This window comes from Ursus americanus, chromosome 4 (genome assembly GCF_024610735.1).
Source record: "Ursus americanus isolate L20-20 chromosome 4, mUrsAme1.1.p, whole genome shotgun sequence".
Lineage (NCBI taxonomy): Eukaryota > Metazoa > Chordata > Mammalia > Carnivora > Ursidae > Ursus > Ursus americanus.
Genome location: NC_142130.1, coordinates 91,679,885 through 91,702,375, shown reverse-complemented (window position 1 = coordinate 91,702,375; position 22,491 = coordinate 91,679,885). Strand labels below are relative to the sequence as shown.

Below are 22,491 nucleotides of genomic sequence, written 5' to 3'. Positions count from 1 at the left end.
ACTTTCTGTAGTATTTGAATGTTTCCCTTATCCATGCATTTTATTTTTTAAACAAACACAATTAAAAAATTTTAAATATATGATTGTTCTCATGCACTGCTGGTGGGACTGTAAATTGGTATATATATGTACATATGTATACACACAAATGCAAATACGTATGTGGCACAGATTAAGAAAAAAAGAATCTACAAAAAAAATTTTTTTAAGATTTTATTTATCTGAGAGAGAGAGATAACAAGAGAGAGAGCACAAGCATGGGGGAGAGGGAGAAGCAGACTCCCCACTGAGCAGGGAGCTCAACATGGGGCTTGATCCCTGGGATCATGACCTGAACCAAAGGCAGACTGTTAATTGACTGAGCCACCCAGGCACCACCCACCCCCCAAATTTTTTAAGGTAAGGAAATTATGCTGTGATAATTTTCACATTACAGAGGAAATTAAAACACACAGTTTTTCCTGGGATGTGTATAAACCTGAAACACGAGAAAATGGAGTAGGGGTGCCTGGGTGGCGCAGTTGGTTAAGCGTCCAACTCTTGGTTTTGGCTCAGGTCATGATCTCAGGGTTGTGGGATGGAGCCCTGAGCTGGGCTCCGTGCTCAGCATGGAGTCTGCCTGTCCCTCTCTCTCTGCTCCCCCCCCCCATCACCTCTCTCTCTAAAAAGAATTAATTAAAAAAAAAAAAAAAGTAAATGGAGTAAAGGCTCAGAAAGCACTTAAAAAACAAAGAGCTAGGGTTGAGACCCAAGAAGAAGAGATTATTCACCCCTGAGAGCCTTTGGGGGGGGACTCAAGGATAGCCCTCCAGTGCCTAGGCCCAGGCCATTACACCTAAATCTGCAACCTCTGGTCCAGTCCACACCAGGCAGGAGAGCCTATGTCCACATGAAGCCTCGCAGGCTCTCAGGGAGGACAGTTAAGGAGGGCTGTTTCTTCTGCTTTGCTTGAAAGCGTCTGAAGGTAGGAGAGGTAGACTCTCGTGTCTGAGTTATTGTCTATAACAATAACAGCTGACCCTCATCCAGTGCTTACTACATAGGTGCCTCGTATTAGCTTTTCATTCTCACAAGCCTGTGAAGAGAGTATTCTTATGTCTCCTTATAGATGAGGAAACAGGCACGGAGAAATCAGTGTAATTTGCACCAGGTTTCCTAGTGGGGAGTGTTGGAGCTGATACTCTCAGCCACTGCTACTCCCCGATTAGGGCCTGACTGCAGGGTGGGAAGTAACCAGGTCCCCTTCCAAGGGGAAGCTCTCCCTAGGCCTGCTTGACGTATGATTAACTCAGTTGTCCAATTGGCCAATGTCTGTAATACCTTACCCCCGGGTGCCCTGCTCTTGTACCTTGACTACATGTTGGAAGTACCTGGGTGGGGCCTTTAAAACCCAGAGTCCACAATCTGACTACTTCAGTTACTGAGAAGAAAGCCCAAGTTGTGACTCCCGTGTGCAGCCAGCTGGAGGCCCAAGGCCTGTTGCAGGGCCTTACTCACTGAGGACGGTGCTTTCAGAGAGCTCTGTGACCTCGCCCTTTTCGAGGGAAACAAGCTTTTCCGACCCTTCCCCTGGCCCACCTCCTGCAGAACATGAATGGCTTCTCTAAGTTTCCCGGGGCCTTGCACAGAGCAGGTATGCAACAAATATTTGTTGAATAGGGGAATGAAAAGCAGGGCCTCAAGAAATCTGATGAGATCACCAACCTGTGGTTAGTACAGTTGAATTGGCCATTGTTTCGAAAAACAGACAAAGTTAAAACCTAAATTAGCTCAACCCATATTGAGTTAGTAATTGCATGTAAATCCCCAGGTCTGCCTCAGTAGCAAATAGAAAGATAAATCTTTCGTCTGTAAAATATGGACAGTAACTCCTACTGTGAAGGATTCAAACACTTGGCACAGGGCCTGGCCCATAAAAGGAGCTGGGTAAATGTGGTCATGATCATTCCCTCAACCTGTGCGATGAGGGGGCAGGTGCGGCAAGAGCGACTTCAGCAGCAGTTTTGCGTTGCTCACTCACTGTGGGGCAGGCACTGTGCTGGGGACCCCTTGGCCGAGCAGCCGGCCCGTCTTCTCGGCCTGTGACCTCACTCCGGTGTAAGAGAGACTAGAAATCAGAGGTTGAGGGCCTGAGAATTTCCAAATTTGTGTTTGTAATCCAAAAATAAATTCTTTTGTCTTACTAGTTACTACATTTATACTCACAAGCAGTGTACTTTTTTTTACTGCCATTGAGAAAAATGTAAAAGCCTAGAATGTACTTTCCTACGTGGCGCCTAACAAGAGACTAGGTGGTTCTGTTGTATGATTCCCTGGTTCTTCAGAGGAACCACTAACTGCTCCACCCAATTTCAAGAGCTCCAGAGGGAAGCTCTCAGCTGAGCAACTCATGAGATGTGGTGGGTGTAATGAGATCAAGACCAGGCAATGGATTCCAAGACGAGAGGATGAAGGGAGGTCCTGATACTTTAACGTAAATATTTAGTATGAAAAACTGGCCTTGGAGAAGTCATTTTGGATGGTAGGAGATAATTTTCTGGGAAGAGCTTTACCTTGTAAAATAATCGGAAGGCATCATCGAGTCTTCCATAACCAGAGAACTTTGGTGTGTCTTCCATATAATAGCACCAATAGCAGGAATGAAGAAGTACCTATAGGTTCTTTAGATACTAAAAGGACAATAAAGAAATATTAAAAAAAAAACTTTATGCCAATGAATTCAATCTAGATGAACTGGAAAAATTCCTTGAAAGACACAAATTACTACAATTGACAAAAAGAAATGGAAAATTGGAATGGTCTGGTATATATTAAATATATTCTCTATAAAAAACAAAACAACAAAAACTTTTCCACAGAGAAAATTCCAAATTATCCAACACCTAACAGAGAAATAGTACCCATATTACACAAACTCTTTCAGGAAACAACACTCTGTGATTCATTTTATGAGGTCGACCCTGACACCACATCCTGAGGAAGACATTCCAGCTAGAGATTTGCAGACTGATAAAACCTCATGAACATAGAGGTAAGAATCTTCAGGGTATTATCCAATATAATGCAGCAATACAGAAATATATACATCATGAATAAATAGGGTTTATTAAATGTGATTCACCACATTAACAGAGTAGAAGAGAAAAAGCATGTGATCACTAATAAAAATGGTCAAAATTCAACCTACATTAATGATTTTTAAAACTCTCAACAAACTAGGAATATGAAGGAAACGTCCTTAACTGGATAAAGGGCATCTATGGAACATCCAAAGCTAACATCATACTGAATGATGAAAAACCAAATTCTTTCCCCCTAAAACTGGAACAGTGAGAATGTCTTATACTAGAGGTCCTAGCCAATGCAGTAAGTCAAAAAATAAAAGGTATAAGATTGGAAGGGAAAGAGTAAAATTGCCTCTATTCGCAAACACAGTTGTCTACACAGAAGATCTAAGGAACAACAACAAAAAAATACTATGAGAATTAATAAGAACATTTATCAAGGTTGCAGGATACAAGGTCAATATACAGAAATTATATTTTAGTGTGCCAGCAAAAAAAACACTTGGAAAATGAAGTTTAAAAATAGCAGTTCCAGTGGTATCAAAATATGCAGCATACTTAGGAATATGTTTAATAAAAGATACGAAAGACCTGAGTAAAAACTATAAAACATTGATGAGAGAAATTTTAAATGATCTTAATAAATGGAGAGATAGATCATGTTTAGAGGTTGGAATAATCAAGATGGTTACGGTGTTCATTCTCCTCAAATTGATTGTAGATTCAATGCAATCCCAAAACCCCCAGTACCACTTTATGTATAAAATGATAACCTGCTTCTAAATTGTATTTGGAAATGCAAAAGACCTAGAATAGCCAAAGTTATTTTGTGTCTTTGTTTTGTTTTGTTTTTGCTGACATTGGCATATATTTTATTTCTACATCCCTTATATATAACAATATATTGTTCTTATTTCTGCTTAAGGTTGACTATCTTTTATGGACATTAACCAATAAAATTTTATTACATGTATACATATAGTTCTGATATCTGATACCAACTATAAGTATCAATTTTGTATAGATTCACATATTGTATACATTCACATTTCTGTCTGTCACCCTTTCCTCTGTCCAGGGGGTGTCAAGGTCATTTTGAAAAAGGAAAATGCTGATGCCCGATTATATTCATCTGCTCAGGCTGCCATAACAAAATACCGCAGACTGGTTGGCTTAAACAACAGAGATTTATTTTCTCAGACTTCTGGAAGCTGGAAGTCCCAGATCCCCGACTACGTAGTCGGCAGGCTTGGTTTCTCCTGAGGCCTCTCTCCTTGGCTTACAAACAGCCGCCTTCTCACAATGTCCTCACATGGTCTTTACTCTATGTGTGTATCCCCAGGGGTCGCTTCCCTTTCTCATAAGGACGCAGCAGTTTGGAGTGGGTTAGGGCTCCACCCTTATGGCTGCCTTCAACCTTAGTTATCTCCTTAAAGGCTCGATTTCCAAATAAAGTCACATTAGGGGTTAAGGCTTCAACATGTGAATTTGGGGGAGACACTATTCAGTCTATAACATGGATGTCACCCCTAAAGAGTCTGATTTAGTTGTGCTGGGGATCCTGGTTATAGGATGCTTAAATGCTTCCAGGAATTCTCGTGAGTGGCCATGGCTGAGAACCACTAAGGGAGGACTAAGGTCTCAACCCATTGAGGGGCTGAAGTCACAGAGGCTCTCCTGGACCCTGTGAACACTGACTGATTATGACATCAGCTAGACACCTGGAAGGATACTCTGTGCTTAAGTGCCTCCTAGGAAAGCGTTCTGTTTCAGACATGTCCCCCACCTTGCGTGGTCCTGGGATCAGCCGCGTAACATATTCAGCCCAATGTCAGGCCCAGGGTGATGCTCACTAAATAGAAGTCATTGGCCGGACACTAAATTTCACATTTACTCCACTCAAGATCCAGACTCTTCCCAATATACCCTAGTGACTTCCAGGCAGACTCTTCCCACTATACCCTAGCGACTTCCAGGCTGTGAGGAAACCCCGCAGTAAAACAGAGGGGAGAGCAATACTATTCTCATATCATGTAGTCAGGAGCCCCGGTGTTTGGATGTTAGTGGGTTTCATTCATTTTAAAGCTCCTGTGTTTGTATGCTGTCATTTTTGGGGGTGTGCTAACCCAGAGGCATTTAGTGACAATCTAGCCACTTCTCGCTACTTCCACTGCATGAACAGATGAAGATTTGTCAGTGACAACCAGCAAGAACCACAGAGCACCCTACAGCCAATCTAACATATATGAAAGCCTTAGAAACAAACACAGTCCATTTCTCCTCTAGTTGCTTCCTCAGGATTAAGGGGACTATTTTTAGGATTGGTGTGGTGACAACTGGCAAGAGCCATGGAAGGAGTTTCCAGCATTTGCATCTACTTTATCTGAGCTCCAGTCTCACCCCGTGTGCTGTCCCCTTTTATCTTTGATATCAGGGCAGTGACTTACAGGCTCTTCCCTCCTGCCCCCTCATCCCAGCTCTGTCCCAGTCTGGCTCTGCCTCCTCTTCCCAACAAACTTTGGGCTGCTCCCTCCACAGGCTCCACCACTGCCCAGAGCTCCTGTCCTGGAATCTTAAGGCAGGGAGGGAGAAGGACACTGGGAGGCCACTGAGAAAGTCAGTGAGAAGAAAGGAAAGCAGGGCAGGCCATCAAGCACCAGGGCCAGCTCCCCAAGCCATGGGTTCCCCACTTTCCCTCTTTCTTCACCCTCCCCAGCTCAGGTCTCTGAAGCTGCTCACACCAGAGATAGGCATGCCATTTTCACAGGGCTAGGTCCCCAGGCTGGCAGAGCTCAACAGGCTTTGGTTCGTAGCAATAGAAACTTTGAGACAAGCAGTAGATTCCATTCTGCACATTTTCCTTTCCTCATCTCCCTGCCATCTGAGGCCCTTTTCTACAAAGTAAGGCTCACACCAGCTGCCTGGCCAAGAAAATGCATGCTGGAATATCTCTGGCTCTGTCAGGGGCAGCTGCTCTAGACTGCTTAATGACCTGTCTCTGGGTGGTTAGGTTGCCCTAACATGGAGATGCTTCTTGAGACAGAGAAGGCCTACCTCTTACAAAGTGTGCCATGGGGGAAAAGTGTTAGGATACAAGACAGTTTGACATTAGAACTTAAAACAAATCTAAAATCTTTTGACCATGTGAGAAAAAAATTGCAGAAACACATAGGAAATTATTCTCTTTTGCCTTTGAAGTAAGAACATAAACTTACTTCATGCATTCATTATGTTTCTATGATAACTTCTTATTGTCTTCTAAGTAAGATGCCCTTTTAGGTACTGCGAGGAATATAAGTGCAATGCAGGTGTCAGCAGGAGTTCTCAGATCTCTGAGTCAGGAAAGGGTTAAGCTGAATCCTCTCTTCTTTGCCCTATCCTATTAAAGTCTAAATTTCCCTTAAGTATACTAGCAAGTTTCAAGGGGCTTCTGTTCTTTAGACCAGCTCATTCTCCAAGTTTCTGCTACTCTGTTCCCCACCTCATGGAGTCATGAAATTCTTCTTCAATATGTACTTTCCACTAACTTTCCACTAAAGTTCAACTAACACAGAATCTACAACTATAAGAGATTTCATGAAGTGGGAGGGTTGAAAAGGAGGCACGTATATTTAAAAAAATGCAAACGACTCCAAATGGTGTATTAGATACCCAGTTTTTGAAATACCCTCCAGGACTTTCAGGTCTGGTCAGAACTGAAGAACAGGTATTAGACTTATTCTCTCACAATAAAATAAAACTGGACAAGTGTAAAGCAACTGCTTTCAGACAGTGGGTAAAAGCCATTAGAGGACTATGGTCCCTGAGAAAAGTGAAGCATTAAGTCAGTACCACATTCATCCTGGCTTTCTGCTTGGGAACACTTTGCTTAGCGTCCTGTTCATTTAGTTGAGACCCCAGCAAGGGTAGTCATTGCCTCAGGGCAAGGCCACTCTAAGCATTTCCTCACAAATCCTATTAGTACGACTTGGAAGGTTATGATCTATCAACAAATTAGCTGCCTTTCAGAATAAAATTACCCATTATTTAAGGGAAGACAACCAAATACAGACTCTCAACAAAGGAGCATCCACAATATCTAACATATAATCCAAGGGAGTTAGTGTTTAATGAGTACAGAGTTTCAGTTTGGGAAAATGACTTTTCCCCCATGCCACACTTTGTAAGAGGTAGGCCTTCTCTATCTCAAGAAGCATCTGCATGTCTGGGCAACCTGACCACCCAGAGGAAGTTCTGGAGAAGGCTGGTGGTGATGGTTGCACAACAATGTCGATGTACTTAATGCCACTGAACTGTACAGTTAAAAATAGTTAAAATGGCAAATTTTATGTTATGTGTATTTTATCACAATATTTGAAAATATCCTGTAAGACTACTGCTTCCAGAAGGAACAAGGATAAGATGTATTCTCTTGCTTGAAACACTAAAACACTGGGGGCAGGGGGTGGGGGGAGGAAAAAAAGAAACAATGATAAGCAAATAGTGGGCATCAGGCAGCACAGGACAGTAATCCTTCAGAAAGGGAAAACAAAAGAGCCCTACAATGTCCCCAATTTACTATCTGGACAGAGTTTCCAGACTACAGCATTGGGAGGGGAAACCCCAGTGGAGGCCAGTAGTTTCCCTGAATTGAGAAAATGGACCTGGGAGTCAAAAAAAATGCCAAGGCAACCAGAGTTGAGAAGGCAGAGTACATGGAGAGAAGAGAATCATACAGAGGGTCCCAGAGATTTGCAGAGGGTCCCCTTGAGTCTTCAGCTGATTACTGTTCAACACGTGGATATGATGACACCAACAGAGAGAATCACCCAAAAGGACCAGAGGGAGGGGTGCCTGGCTGGCTCAGTCAGTGGAGCATGTGACTCTTGATCTTGAGGTTGTAGGTTCAAGCCCCACATTGGGTGTAGAGATTAGTTAAAAATACTTAAAAATAAAATATTTTTTAAAAAGGACCAGATGGAATAATCCCTATGCTTTACTCAGGACCAGTAGTGGTTCCAAGTATCTAGAATACAAAGGTTTATAATTTACAAGGTATCAGATAGAATACCCAGAAAGTATTGCTTCAGTAATGGAGAAAAAATAAAGCCCCAGCTAAAATCTACTCGAGTCTCAACTAACAAAGTTTAAAAAAACAATAAGAATATCAAACTTTTTCCAAGTAGCTTAATTGTACTGCAGAACAAAGTTCAAGAATATTTATGGAAAAATATCTGCCACATAAGATAAAAGTTACACTGTCTAGCATTCAACCAAAAATCACCAGGCATGCAAAGAAGTAGAGAAATATGATCCATAATAATGAGAAAAATCAATCAACAAAAACAGGAAAAAAAGAGGGAGATAGATGATAGAATTAGTAGACAAGGACATTAAAACAGTCCTTATAACCATATACTATATGTTTGAGAAGGTAGAGGAAATGTTAAGCATGCTAAATAGAGACATAGAAATACTGAAAAGATCTAAAATGAACTTCTAGACTTGAAAATTACAATGTCTGAGATGAAAATTACACTTGGTGGGATTAATAGCAGATCAGACACTGTAGGGATACAAATCAGTGAATTTAAGAATATAACAGTACTACCCAAAATGAAGCATAGAGAGGGGGAAACTGAAAAAAAAAAGTGAATAGGACATTATTGAGCTGTAAGATAACTTTGGGTGGCCTAACATACCTGTAATTAGACACCACAGGCAAAGTAGAAGGACAAGAAAAAGATTTGAATAAATAACAGCTGAGAATTGTCTAAGTTTGATGAAACTCATAGACCCACAAGCCCAAGCAATTCAGTGAACTATAAGCACAAGAATCATGAATAAACTACATCAAGGCACATCATAATCAAATTGCTCAAAACGACTGATAAAGAGAAAATCTTGAAAAGCAATCAGAGAAAAAAGGCACATTACATACAGAGAAACAAAGATAAGAATGACATGAGACTTCATACTGGAAGCAATGTGAGCCCAAAAACAACGGAACAAATAGAGAGCATTGAAAGTAAAAAGCTATCAACCTGGACTTCTATGGTCATCAAAAATATCTTTCACAAAAATGTAAAATAGTTTCTCAGACACTGAAAAGGTGAATGAATTCATCACTAGGGGACCTGATCCACAAGAAATATTAAAGGAAGTCCTCCACGTGGAAGAAAAGTAATAATAGATAGTAATCTGTATTTACATAGATAAAGAAAGAGTACTGGAAATACGACATATATTGATAAATATGAAAGCGAGTTTTCCCCTTTATTAGAAAAAAATCTCTTTAATAGATCATTATTAAATCTTAAAAGTTCTCACCAAAAGGAAGGAAGGAAGGAGGGAAGGAAGGAAGGAAAGGAGGAAAGGAGGGAGGGAGGAAGGAAGGGAGGGGGAAAACTGTAACTACATGAGGTGATGGGTGTGTTAACTAAACTTATTTTGGTAATCACTTTACAATATATACATATATCAAATCATTACACTGTACACCTTAAAATTATACAATGTCATATGTTGATTATATCTCAATAAAATTGGGGGGAAAGAGGTCATTGATATGCACATCATTAGCCATTAGGAAAATACAAATTAAAACTACAGTGAGATACCATTTCAGACCCATTAGGATGGCTATAATAAAAAAGATGGGCAATAGCAAGTGCTGATGAGGATGTGGAGAAGTTGGAACACTCGTATACTGCTGGTGGGAATGCCAAATGGGGCAGCCACCACTTAAGAGTCTGGAAGTTCCTCAAAAAGTTAAATATAGAGTTACTCTATGACTGAGTGATTCCACTGCTAGGTATATGCCCAACAGAAATGAAAACATATGTCCACGCAAAAACTTGAACATGAATGTTCATTCCAGCATTATTCATAAAAGTCAAGAAGTGGAAACAGGCAAAATTTCCATCAACTGAAGAATAAATAAAGAAAATGAGGTATATTCATACAAAGGAATATCATTCAGCAATAAAAAGGAACAAAGTTCTGGTACATGCTACAAAATAGATGAACTCTGAACACTAAGTGAAAGAAGGCAATCATAGAAGACCACATTTGTATGATTCCATTCATATTAAATGTTCAGAATAGACAAATCTATAGAGACAAAAAGTAGATTAGTGATTATCAAGGATTTAAGAGGATAGAGGGAATGAGGGTGACTATTAAAAGAGATGAAGTTTATTTTGGGGATGATAAAAATATTCTAAAATTGATTATGGTGATTGTTGCACAACTCTACATATACTAAAAACCACAGAATTATACATTTTAAATGGGTGAATTGTATAGCGTGTGAATTATATCTCAATAAAGTTGCCATTAAAAAGATCACTGTTTAAAACAAAAATAACTGAAATATACTATATGGTTTAAAATGTATGGCAATAATAACACAAAGGCCAGGAGGGGAAAATGAAAGAATACTGTTGTAAGATTCTTATACTTTAAGTAAACTGGCATAATATTACTTGAAGGAAGTCAAAGGCATAAATTATAAATAAATCAACCACTAAAATTTAAAAAAGAAGTAGCTAATAAACCAAAACCAAAAATTTTAAATACAGTTACTCAAAAAACATGGCAAAAAATGAAAATAGAAATGAGAAGATACTACAAATAGAAAACTAACAGCAATATGGTAGATTTACACTCAACTATACCAACAATTACATTAAATGTAAATGTCCAGACACCCCAAATAAAGGCATAACTTGTCAGATGAGTTAAAAATATAATAGCTGTTTATAAGAAACCTAGTTTCAGGGTGCCTGGGTGGCACAATCTGTTAAGTGTCCAACTATTGTTTTCAGCTCAGGTCATGATCTCAGGGTCATGGGATCAAGCCCACATTGGGCTCCCCACTCAGTATGGAGTCTGCTTTGAATTCTCTCTCCCTTTGCCCCTACACCAAATGTTCTTCTCTCTCTCAAATAAATAGATAAATCTTAAAAAAAAAGAAAAGAAAAAGAAAAGTAAAGAAACCTGGTTTTGAATATAAAGACACAAATAAGTTAAAAGCAAAGGGATGGGAAGATAAACTTTTCCAACACTAACCAAAGAAAGCTGGAGTAGCTATATTAATATCAGATGATGTAGATTTCAGATCGAAGAATATTACTGGAGATAAAAACTGGTCATTTCATAGTGATAAAGAGTCAATTCATCAAGAGGACATATACTAAATATTTATGCACCTAATAACACAGATTCAAAATACACAAAGTTGGAACACTAAGAGACAAATCCACAATTATAGTCAGAAGTTGCACACTGTAATTGAAAGAATTAATTGACAGAAAATCAAAAAGTATATTAAAAGTCTTGAAAAATACTACCAACCAATGTCATGTATTGATTGAAGCTTCACCTACCAACAGCAGAATACACATTCTTTTTAAATGCTCGTGGAACATTGCCATGACAAACCATATTGTGGGTCATAAAAAAAAATCTCTTAATATTTTAGGGACACCCAGGTGGCTCAGTTAGTTAAGCATCTGAACTCTTGGTTTTGGCTCAGATCATGATCTCAGGGTCCTGGGTTCAAGACTTGCATCTGGCTCTGAGCTCAGTGGGGAGTCTGCTTGAGGATTCTCTCTCTCCATCTCCCTCTGCACCCCCATCTCTCTCAGATAAATAAATCTTTTTTTTAAAGCTCTTAATATCTTAAAAAGATTCGAATCATACAAAGTTTATTCTCTGACTCTTGGAATTAAATTACAAATCAATAGCAGAAAGATATCTTTTAAAAACCCACATATTTGGAAACAAAATAATATATTTTTAAATAACCCATAGGTAAAAGAGAAAATCAAAATCAAAATGAAAAAAATATTTTGAACTGAATCAAAATGAAAACACAACATTATATTACAGGGCTTAATGATAAGTTCTACCAGACATTTATGAAAGAAATAGTACCGGTTCTACACAAAGTCTTTCAGAAAATCAAAGAGTACTTCTGAACTTATGATATGAGGCCAAATATTATCCCATTATCACAACTAGAGAAAGACATTACAAAAAAGATATTATATACTAATATTCCTCATAGATATAGATGCAAAAATTCTAAAACAAGTCAGAAAATTTAATTCAACAATAATGCAAAAAGGATAGCCAAATGAGATTTATCCCAGGAAAATAAGATTGACTTAACATTTGAAAACCAATCAATATAATTTACCATATTAGACTAAAAAGGGAAAACGATATAATCATCCAAACTCATGCAGAAAAAACATTTGACAAATCCAACACTGATTTCTTTAATTAATTTTAAATTGAAGTATAACTGACACACAATATCCTATTAATTTCAGGTATACATCATAGTGATTAAATATTTTCATACCTTACAAATGATCCCTATGATAAATCTAGTTACCATCTGTCACTATACAAAGTTATTACAATATTATTGACTATATTCCTTAGGTTGTACATTACATCCTCATGACTTATTTTTTAGCTGGAAGATTTTACCTGTTAATCTCCTTCACGTATTTTGCCTACTTTCCAAACCCTCTCACCTCTGGCAACCAAAAGTTTGTTTCCTGTATCTGTGAGTCTGTTTCTGTTTTGTTTGTTCATTTGTTTTTTTAGATTTCATATGTGAGTGAAATCATATAGTACTTATCTTTCTCTGTTGACTTACTTAGCATAATACCCTCTACGTCCATTCCTGTGTTATAAATGGCAAGGTTTCATTCTTCTTTATGGTTGAGAATATTCCATTGTGTATATACATACCACATCTTCTTTATTTATTCATCCATTAATGGACGCTTAGGTTGCTCCCTTATCTTGGCTATTGTAAATAATGCTGCAAAGAACATAAGGGTGTATATATCTCTTCAAATTGGTTTTCATTTTCTTCAGATAAATATCCAGAAGTGGAACTGCTGGGTCATATGGTAATCCTATTTTTAATTTTTTTAGGAACCTCCATACTGTTTTCCATGGTGGCTGTACCAATTACACTCCCACCAACAGTGTATGAGGGTCGCCTTTTCTCCACATTCTGCAACACTTATTTTTTGTCTTTTGGATAATAGCCAATCTGACACTTATGAGGTGATATCTCATTGTGGCTGTGGCTCCCGTTGATTTGCCTTTGCCTGATAATTAGCAATGTTTATATTTTTATGTGCCTGTTGGCCATCTGTATGTATTCTTGGGAGGAGAATGTCTATTCAAAAATGTCTGCAGGGTGCCTGGGTGGCTCAGTCGTTAAGCGTCTGCCTACGGCTCAGGGCACGATCCCAGGGTCCTGGGATCGAGCTTCGCATTGGGCTCCCTGCTCTGCTGGGAGCCTGCTTCTTCCTCTCCCACTCCCCCTGCTTGTGTTCCCTCTCTTGCTGGCTGTCTCTCTGTCAAATAAATAAACAAAATCTTTTTTAAAAATGCCTATTTTTAAATCTTTTAAAAAATTAAGTTGTGTAAATTCATTATATATATTGTGTATTAATCCCTTATCAGATGTATGATTTGAAAATATCTTATCCTATTCAATAGGTTGCCTTTTCATTTTTTTGGTGGTTTCCTTGGTTGTACAAAAGCTTTTTAGTTTGATGTAATTCCTTTTGTTTTAATTTTTGTTTCCCTTGCCTGAGGAGAATGGTCTGAAAAAATATTGCTAAGATGGACATCAAAGAGCTTACTGCTTATGTTTCTTTCTAGAAGTTTTATGGGTTTATGTAAGTCTTTAATTCATTTCAATTTACTTTTGTATATGGTGTAAGATAGTGGTCCAGTTTTTCCAACACCATTTATTGAAGAAACTGTTTTTCCTGATTGTATATTCTTCCTTCCTTTGTCATAAATTAATTGAGCATATATGTAAAGGTTTTTTTCTGGGCTCTCTTCTATTCCATTAATCTATGTGTCTGTTTTTGTGCCAGTACCATACTGTTTTGATTACTATAGCTTTATTGTATAGTTTGAAGTCAGGGAGCATAACAGCTCCAGCTTTATTCTTCCTTCTCAAGATTGTTTTGGCTATTCAGTGTCTCTTGAGGTTCCATACAAATTTTAGATTCTTTGTTCTACTTCTGTGAAAACTGCCATTGGTATTTTGATGGGGATTGCTTTGAATCTGTAGATTGCTTTGGATAGTATGGATATTAATAATATTAATCCTTCCAATCTATAAGCACAGTATATCTTTCCATTTATTTGTGTCATCTTCAGTTTCTTTCATTAGTATCTTATCGTTTTCAGAGTACAGGTCTTTCACCTCCTTTGTTATATTTATTCCTAGGTATTGTATTCTTTTTCATGCAATTGTAAATGGGATTGTTTTCTTAATTTCTCTTTCTGTATGCTAATTTTGTATCCTCTGATTTTACTGAATTCATTTATTAATTCTAGTAGTTTTTTGGTGGAGTTTTTAGGGTTTTCTATATACAGTATTATGTTATCTGCAAATAATGAGTTTTACTTTTTCCTTTCCAATTCGGATGCCTTTTTTTTTTTCTTGCCTAACTGCTGCGGCTAGGATTTCCAGTACTCTATTGAATTCAATTGGCAAGACCAGGCAACCTCGTCTTGTTCTTGATCTTAGAGGCCACCAAATTCCAGTATGATGTTGGCTATGGGTTTGTCATATACTGCCTTCTTTAGGTTGAGGTACATTCCTTCTATATTAACTTTATTCAATTTTTATCATAAATGGATGCTGAATTTTATCTCAATAGCTTTTTCTGCAGCTATTGAGATAATCTTATGATTTTGATCTTTCAATTTGTCAATTTGGTGTATCACATTGATTTGCAGATATTGGATTATCCATGCATGCCTGGAATAAATCCCATTTAATCATGGCACATAATCCTTTTAATGTATAGTTGAGTTTTGTTTACTAATATTTTGTTGAGGATTTCCGCATCTATCTTCATCAGGGATATTGGTCTTTAATTTTCTTTCTGTGTCGTGTGTTTGACTCTGGTATTTCTGATTAAAAAGGAAACTTCAGCAAACTAAGAATATAAATGAACTTCCTCAATCTAATAAATGGCATCTCTGAAAAGCCCACAGTTAGCATTATAACTAGTGGTAAAATACTGAGTACTTTCAGCATAAGATGAGGAATAGGTAAAGCTGCCTGCTCTCACCACTTCTATTCAGTATTGTACTTTACCGCATTGTTTACAGTTCAATAAGATAAAACATAAAAGAAATCCAGGGTAGAAGAGAAGAATTAAAACTGTCTTTATTCTCTAATGATATGCTTATCTATGAAAATTCTTCAGCCTAAAAAAAAGCTACTAAAATAAGTGGGTTTAGCAAGTTTGCATAATGTAAAATAAATATACAAATATCACTTGTATTTCAATATCCTACTTATAAACAATCAGAAATTGACATTAAAATAAAAATAATATGAAACTAATGAATCATCGAACTTTACATCAGAAACCAGGGGTGTACTGCTTGGTGACATAATATAATAAAAAAACATTAAAATAAAAATAAATAAAATAAAAAAATAAAATAAAATAAAAACAATTACCAACAGCATCAGAAATAGAAAATACTTGCATAAACTTGACATAATATGTGCATGATCTCTACTCTGAAAACTGCAAAAAAATTCCTGAGAGAAATTAAAGAAAATTTGAATAAATAGAGAGATGTACCATGTTCATGGAGTGGAAGACTCAATATTGTAAAGATGTCAAGTCTCCCTGTATTGATATATGGGTTTAATGCAATCCATGTCAAAATCCAAGCAGGCTATTTTTGTAGAAATTAACAAATGATCCTAAAAAGAGTTGTAAACCAACTAAGAGAAAAACATGCACTGGGGAAGGTATGGGTCCAATCCAAGATAGCAATAAAGGTAATTCTAGGATGGAAGCTGGACAAGAGCCTGAGAAAATAGGCTAAAGGCACATAATAGAGGATGAGAGTAGCAAAGAAAGAGGGGAAGAGGCAACCAAAATTTTCAGAAAAAAAGATAAAGAGCCTGGCCTAATTAGAAGTCAGTGGGCTCCCACACACAGATAAGATGAAAATAGAATAGAAAGATATCAGGGATTCAGTGAAGTTCTCTTCCCAACAAGATGAGTGGCACAAGAGTTGTAGCACTGTAACCATGGAGGAAGCCATGGAACCATGGGATACCACTTGTGTAGCCTCATGAGGTAGTACAAACGGGACCCCCACTGCAGCTGTGGTGTAGGTGCATGAATTGGGAATTCCAAGGATTTTGTAGTCTACATGGTTGGAAGTTTTGCTGGGGTGTGGGAAGCTGTTTTGGCTGAAGGGGAAATGGCCAGCAGATGAATGGCTTGAGCAGAGTCCTGGCCTACGAGGTATAAATCCTGACTCATTTTCCAGCCTTGTGATCTTGGTGAAGTTATTTAACCCTTTAGATTTGTTTCCTCTTCTGGAAAATGGGGGTAAAAGTGATCTCAACTTTGTAGAGTACTTGGAGAAATTAAAGGCTGTGATGTTTGTGATCGGTGCAGTCGCCAGAACATTTTACTACATTTGAGAAATGGTCATTTGTAAAAGGAATGTTGGGAGACAGTGAAGGGCAGAGCCTGTATTGGGGGGTTGTGAGGAAGGGGAGATGGAGGTTGGGGGCATCAGACTTGGAGGCCACCACAGCCAGTTTGGGGCTTGTGGCTCTTATCCTGTGGCTGCGGTGGTTTTAAAAAATGTTTACCAAGCAGCTACTATGTGCAACGCACACTCATTTAATCCTGGTTGTATGAATGTGAAACCAAGGTTCTAAGAGATTAAACAATTTATCAAAGCCACACTACTAAAGGCATTCAGGGAGCAGGGTGTGGCAGGATGAAAGGGGAGGTCTGGGTGTCTTAGCTGTAGTGGGAGCACTAGAAGGGAGCTGGCGGCTGCAGATCAGAGGCTGGTTTGGGTTACAGGTGTGAGAATGAGGCTGATGACCTGGGTGGGGGCTGGTAGTGAATGTAGGGGCTCAAGCCCAGGAAACGTGAGTCCACTGGTACACATGCAGCCCTGCTGCGCAGATCCACTAAAGGTCTGTGGGGCCTGATTGGATCCAGAATTTCAAGTGACTAGAGGAGAATGGGAGTGTGGCAGGGGTGTCGAGGGTGGAAGCAGACACTTAGGAGCCTGATAAAATACAACTCAAATTGCATCAGAAATGCCTGCTACCGGGGCGCCTGGGTAGCGCAGTCGTTAAGCGTCTGCCTTTGGCTCAGGGCGTGATCCTGGCGTTCCGGGATCGAGTCCCACATCGGGCTCCTCAGCTGGGAGCCTGCTTCTTCCTCTCCCTCTCCCCTGCTGTGTTCCCTCTCTTGCTGGCTGTCTCTGTGTCACATAAATAAATAAAATCTTAAAAAAAAAAAAAAAGAAAGAAATGCCTGCTACCTGCCCCAGGGCAAGTCCCTTGTAGGTCCAAGCCCACATTTAGCACTGATACTTAATGCGGGTGCGTCAGCAAGCTGTACTCCCTGCCAAATGTTGGAATACCTCCACATCAGTGGTCTCAAGACCAAGACACAATTCCAACCCCTGCTCCCCAGTTCCCTGTCTCTGCCCTGAGGACCTCCTGGTCCTGCACAACCCACCAGAACAAGGGTTGACCTTCTTGCTCTCTTAAATACCTAGCAGGTCCTCCCTTGGCAGGCTTTGTTCTTGCTTTAGTTCTGCCTGGACTGCCCAGCCCTTCTCCCTCACTCCATATGTCCTTTGCCTGGCTCTTTCAGGGTTCCACTCAAATGTTCCCTTCCCTGGACCCTCTAAATTTGTGACCCCTTATCATCCCTTTCCTGGCTCTATTTTTCTCTGGTCTACCACTGACATACCATATATTTTACTATCATAATTAATGCCAGTCTCCCCTACTGGAACATTGAAGACTTGAGGACAGGCCTCTCATGTCTTCTGTTCCTTGTAGTATCTCCTGCACTCAGAACAATGCCTGCACATGCTAGACATTCAAGGAGGATTTGATGAATGACTGAATGAACCAATGAATAGTGGATGTGCTGTAGTTCAGCAGCTCACTGGTGACCAGGGCCATGTGGCTTACTCCCAGAAAGCACAGCTAGGATGCACTGAAACTTCTTGGGAGAAGTGAAGGTGGAAGGGCAGACAAGGCCCTTGTCCTCCAGGAGAGGTCCTTAGTGGGACAAGGAAGAGGGAAAGGAAGAGACGTAGGTTGAGCAGTCACACAAAAGCCCAGGACGCAGGGCTTGATGGCCATATCTCTCATGGGGAAGGCTTGTAGCAAGTGCTGTGCCCCGGCTTTCAAAGGTCTTGGCCAATTTAGAGGTTGTGATAGTTTTGAAACTGGAAGCAAAAGCAGTGTGGCTTCCAATGAGGCCCCAGTCAAAGCTGGAGTCCCGCTGGCGCTGCGGCTGTGGCCAGCGTCTGGATGCACAATGTCGATCTGTTCAATTGCTTTCTTTTTTCGGAGGCTGTTGGCTCACCCCGCTGGAATGGGGTGGCACTTCAGGACACGAAGTTTGGAGCTGGTGGCAGATTTCTTGGAACTGGTAGCAGGGAGATCTAAATTAAGACCTTTATATCACACCAAATAAATAGAAGCTGAAGTAGAGAGCTGAAGGAATTAGGCAAAATGCCTTTATACATAACTTTTGAAAAATGGAGGGGGAAAAAGGTTAGAAAACAGAATGGTATTTATTCACTCAAGTTCCAAGGTATTTGGTGAAAACAATGACACTTCTGTCTGACACAAAAGCACATGTTAGAAAGAGCAAGCCTTTCTCTTTGAAGTGTCCTGCCGCAGAAGCCTGGGTAATAAATGCCAACCACTTTGTTGTGAAGGCTCTTGTGGCAAGATTGAGGGCTGGCCCAATTTCAAGCCGCCTCCTGCCTCCAGGGAGGTAAGATGAGTCGCCTCTGGCTTGGGGTCCTCCACATGGTTGTTTCTTGTTTGGTGCCCCTGAAGCACACCTGCTGTGGATTTACCTATAAGCTCCTGGGGCAGGGCCTCACCAGAGGCAGGAAGGGGGCCTGCCTTGTTTTTCTTTGCAGAGGAGGACCCACAGCAGGGCCAGGTGTGATGGGGAACAGTGACCGCTGGGAGGCGCTGAGAAGGTTAAGAGGCAACAACATCAAACACTTTGACCTCTGTCTCTGGGCCCGTGTGCCCCAGGCACTGTGGTGAGCAGTCTTCTTTCCAGGATGGCAGTGAAAGGGGAGCAGTCCCAGGATGGGGTCCAGGATGGGCAGACAGAAGGCACCTTGACAGTCAGAATGAGGACCTCACCAAACAGAGCACTGAGAAGGAACTCACTCAACAGAAATCATCTCAAGGGGCTTATGTATTAAAATCCCCTAATCACCGTGTCAAATGTGAACTGAGAAAGGCATAAAGGGCACCTTCAGCGCCATTAGACCAGCTGTTTCTCCTACAGACAAAACTCCTGCCCTCCCGGCTTCTGGGGGGGGGGCAGTAGGGAGGGGAAGCCTCGATATGTAGCATTTGCCAATTTCTATGGTGTAAATACTCCCAGCATTGAAGAGTTGGGAAGAATTACATAGAATCCCACTATACAGTATTTCCGGATTCTATATACATCAGTAACCCCAAAAGCATGAACTACAGCAATCAGGAGGGAATTACCTTTGCTTTTTATATTACTTATAATTTAACTGTAAGTTTATACATTCGATTTTCAATTGAACAGCCAGCTCACAAAATTCCTGAAAATTAACAATTGGCTCTTGCTACCTGGGCCAGTGGAAACTGAAGCCAGCGTCCCAGACCTCCCCTTAGGCCAAGGAAGATGGCAAAACTGGTCCTTGCAGAGAGAATGGTCTCATTTGCCAGTACCGGGCACCTTCAAGACAATTTGAATTACCTTCCTAGCAAGGTGTGCTCTTTGGCTTTTTTTTTTCTTGATTCAGCAGCAGTACAAGTTTGGCATCAGGCTCATGCAGAGCAGCTTCCTGAAGAACCACTGGGTGGCTGTGGTCAGAGCTGGGAGGTGGCAGGAGCTGGCAACCCAAGCAGGGAGCGCCTGTTCTGTGTGGAGGTGTGTAGGTCAGCCACAGGCTCTGGTGGGAATTCACTCTAACAGTCGTGAGGGCCATGTGTACAGGTGTGTAATGAGCCTTTCTAGGAGCTCTGCCCAGAGACCATGGTAATCAGTAGGGCTCCTGCGCTCAGGTTTATTATTTTGCTGTTTCTCTTGTGCTCTTTAGTTTTATTGAAATTAACTACAGAAAAGTGCACACATTTTTAAATATACTGCTCCATGGATTTTCCAAATGATCTGTTCAGGTAAGCATCACTCAGCTGAAAATACCCATTTCCAGAGTCCTGGTGGACAACCTCGTGTCCTTTCCCTGTCAGCAGCATCACCTGAGGTAACCATGACTGACCTCTCCCACTTTGGTTTCTTGTTCTTGAGGTTCACACATGTGGAATTCTATTCTGGCTGCTTTTGCTCAGCGTCCTGTTTGTGCGCGTCGTCAGTGTTGCTGTGTATAGTGATAGTTCCTTCGTTTCCTTTCTGAGATGTAATCCTTTGTATAGATGGACAGTTTGTCCATTTTGGGTTGCTTCTAGTTTGAGGCTATTATGAACAAAGCTCGTATAAAAATACTTGTACTATTGCATGCATTTCTGTTAAGTGTATGTGTGGGAGTGGGATTGTGTCAAGGGCACCATGGTGTTAGCTTTAGTAAATACTGTTATTATGGGTGTACCAATTTACACTCCCAACTCCAGTGTTTGAGCTCCAGTTCCTCTTCATCTTCACTAACACTTGGGAGTGTCAGTCCTCTTTTTTTTTTTAGCCATCCTGGCAGGTATCTAGCAGTATCTCATTCTGGTTTTACATTTCCCTGATGACGGATATTGAATAAATTTGGCTACTAAAATGCTTATTAACTATCTGGATATTTGTTAAGTGGCCAAATTATTTGCTCATTTCTAAATAAATTGTCTTTTTGATATGTAACATTTATATGTTCTGGGTCCTTTGTTGGATTTTTTGAAGTCATGGCTTGACTTCTCTCTCAAGGGTAATTGGATAATGAGTTAATTGTAATGACATCCAATTTATCATATTTTTACCCTTATGGTGTTTTTTGTGTCCTAATAAATCTTTGCTTATTCCAAGGCCAGGAAGATTGTCCTCTTCAGAAGCTTTATTATTTTACTTTCTGAACTTAGGATCATGATCCATTTGTAGTTCATGTTTATGTATGGTGTGAGGTCAAGGTTCACTTCTTTCCATATGCACATACAAAATTATTACTTTTTCTGATTAATGGTGTCTCATTAGGATTTTGCAGTTTCCAAGCGTCAATTCCTGCATTTTTGCTAAATATTTTATTTTTCCCGTCTTTCACTTTTTAGAGAGAGCATGCACACATGTGCAAGCAGGGGGGAGGGGCCGTCAAAGGGAGAGGAAGAGAGAATCTTTTATTTTTTTTTTTTTAAGATTTTATTTATTTATTTAACAGAGATAGAGACAGCCAGTGAGAGAGGGAACACAAGCAGGGGGAGTGGGAGAGGAAGAAGCAGGCTCCTAGCGGAGGAGCCTGATGTGGGGCTCGATCCCACAAAGCCGGGATCACGCCCTGAGCTGAAGGCAGACGCCGAATGACTGCGCCACCCAGGTGCCCTGGAAGAAAGAATCTTAAGCAGTCTCCACGCCCCCAGTGCAGAGCTTGTTGTGGGGCTTGATCTCGTGACCCTGAGATCATGACCTGAGCTGAAATCAAGTCAGACACTTAACCGAATGAGCCACCCAGGTGCCCCTCCTTTTCTTTCACTCTTGAAGGGGAAATAGGGAGACGGTATAACCTGGTGGCAATGAGAAAGTGAATGAGCACAGTTCTAACCCCAAACCAGTTCTAACCACCTCGCCTGGACCCCTCCAGTACAAATAAATACCCCAAGTGAGGCAACCACAGAGCTCTGGTCCTCAAACTCAACTGACTGGAAAGGCTGCCTCAAGATTGCTCATCCAGGTTATCTGTGGTGAAAGCCAGAGGTTAAATTACCTTTGCTGTATCATCACGATGTCCAGTCACCTTAGGGAGATTTCAGGAACAAAGCTGTATTTTTTAAATGACTTTGAGGTCAATTGATTTCTTCTGTTCTCTTGACCACTTGATCACATTCCACAGTCTCGGCTACGTGGAGGAATTCTGCTTCCTAATCTAACAAAGCCCTTCTTATATAGGACCACCAAACTCTCTTCCTGTGCAATTTCTAAGCCCTAATTTTTTTTTTTTTTTAAGATTTGAGAGAGAGAGAGAGAGAACACAAGCATGGGGCTGGAGGAAGGGAGAGGGAGAAGCAGACTCCCTGCTGAGCAGGGAGCCTGAAATGGGGCTTGATCCCAGGACCCAGGGACCATGATCTGAGCCAAAGGCAGATGCTTAACCGACTGAGCCACCCAGGCACCCCTCTAGGCCCTAATCTTAGTAACAGTTACTAGCTTCCTTT

The 22,491-nt window shown here is 40.3% G+C and overlaps 1 protein-coding gene across 1 annotated transcript in view; it reads left to right on the top strand.

Annotated features, from left to right (window-relative positions):
* The window catches only part of VPS26C (VPS26 endosomal protein sorting factor C), a 130,014-nt gene that overhangs the window by 55,438 nt on the left and 52,085 nt on the right, over nt 1–22,491 (top strand). The gene's annotated exons all lie outside the window — the stretch shown is intronic.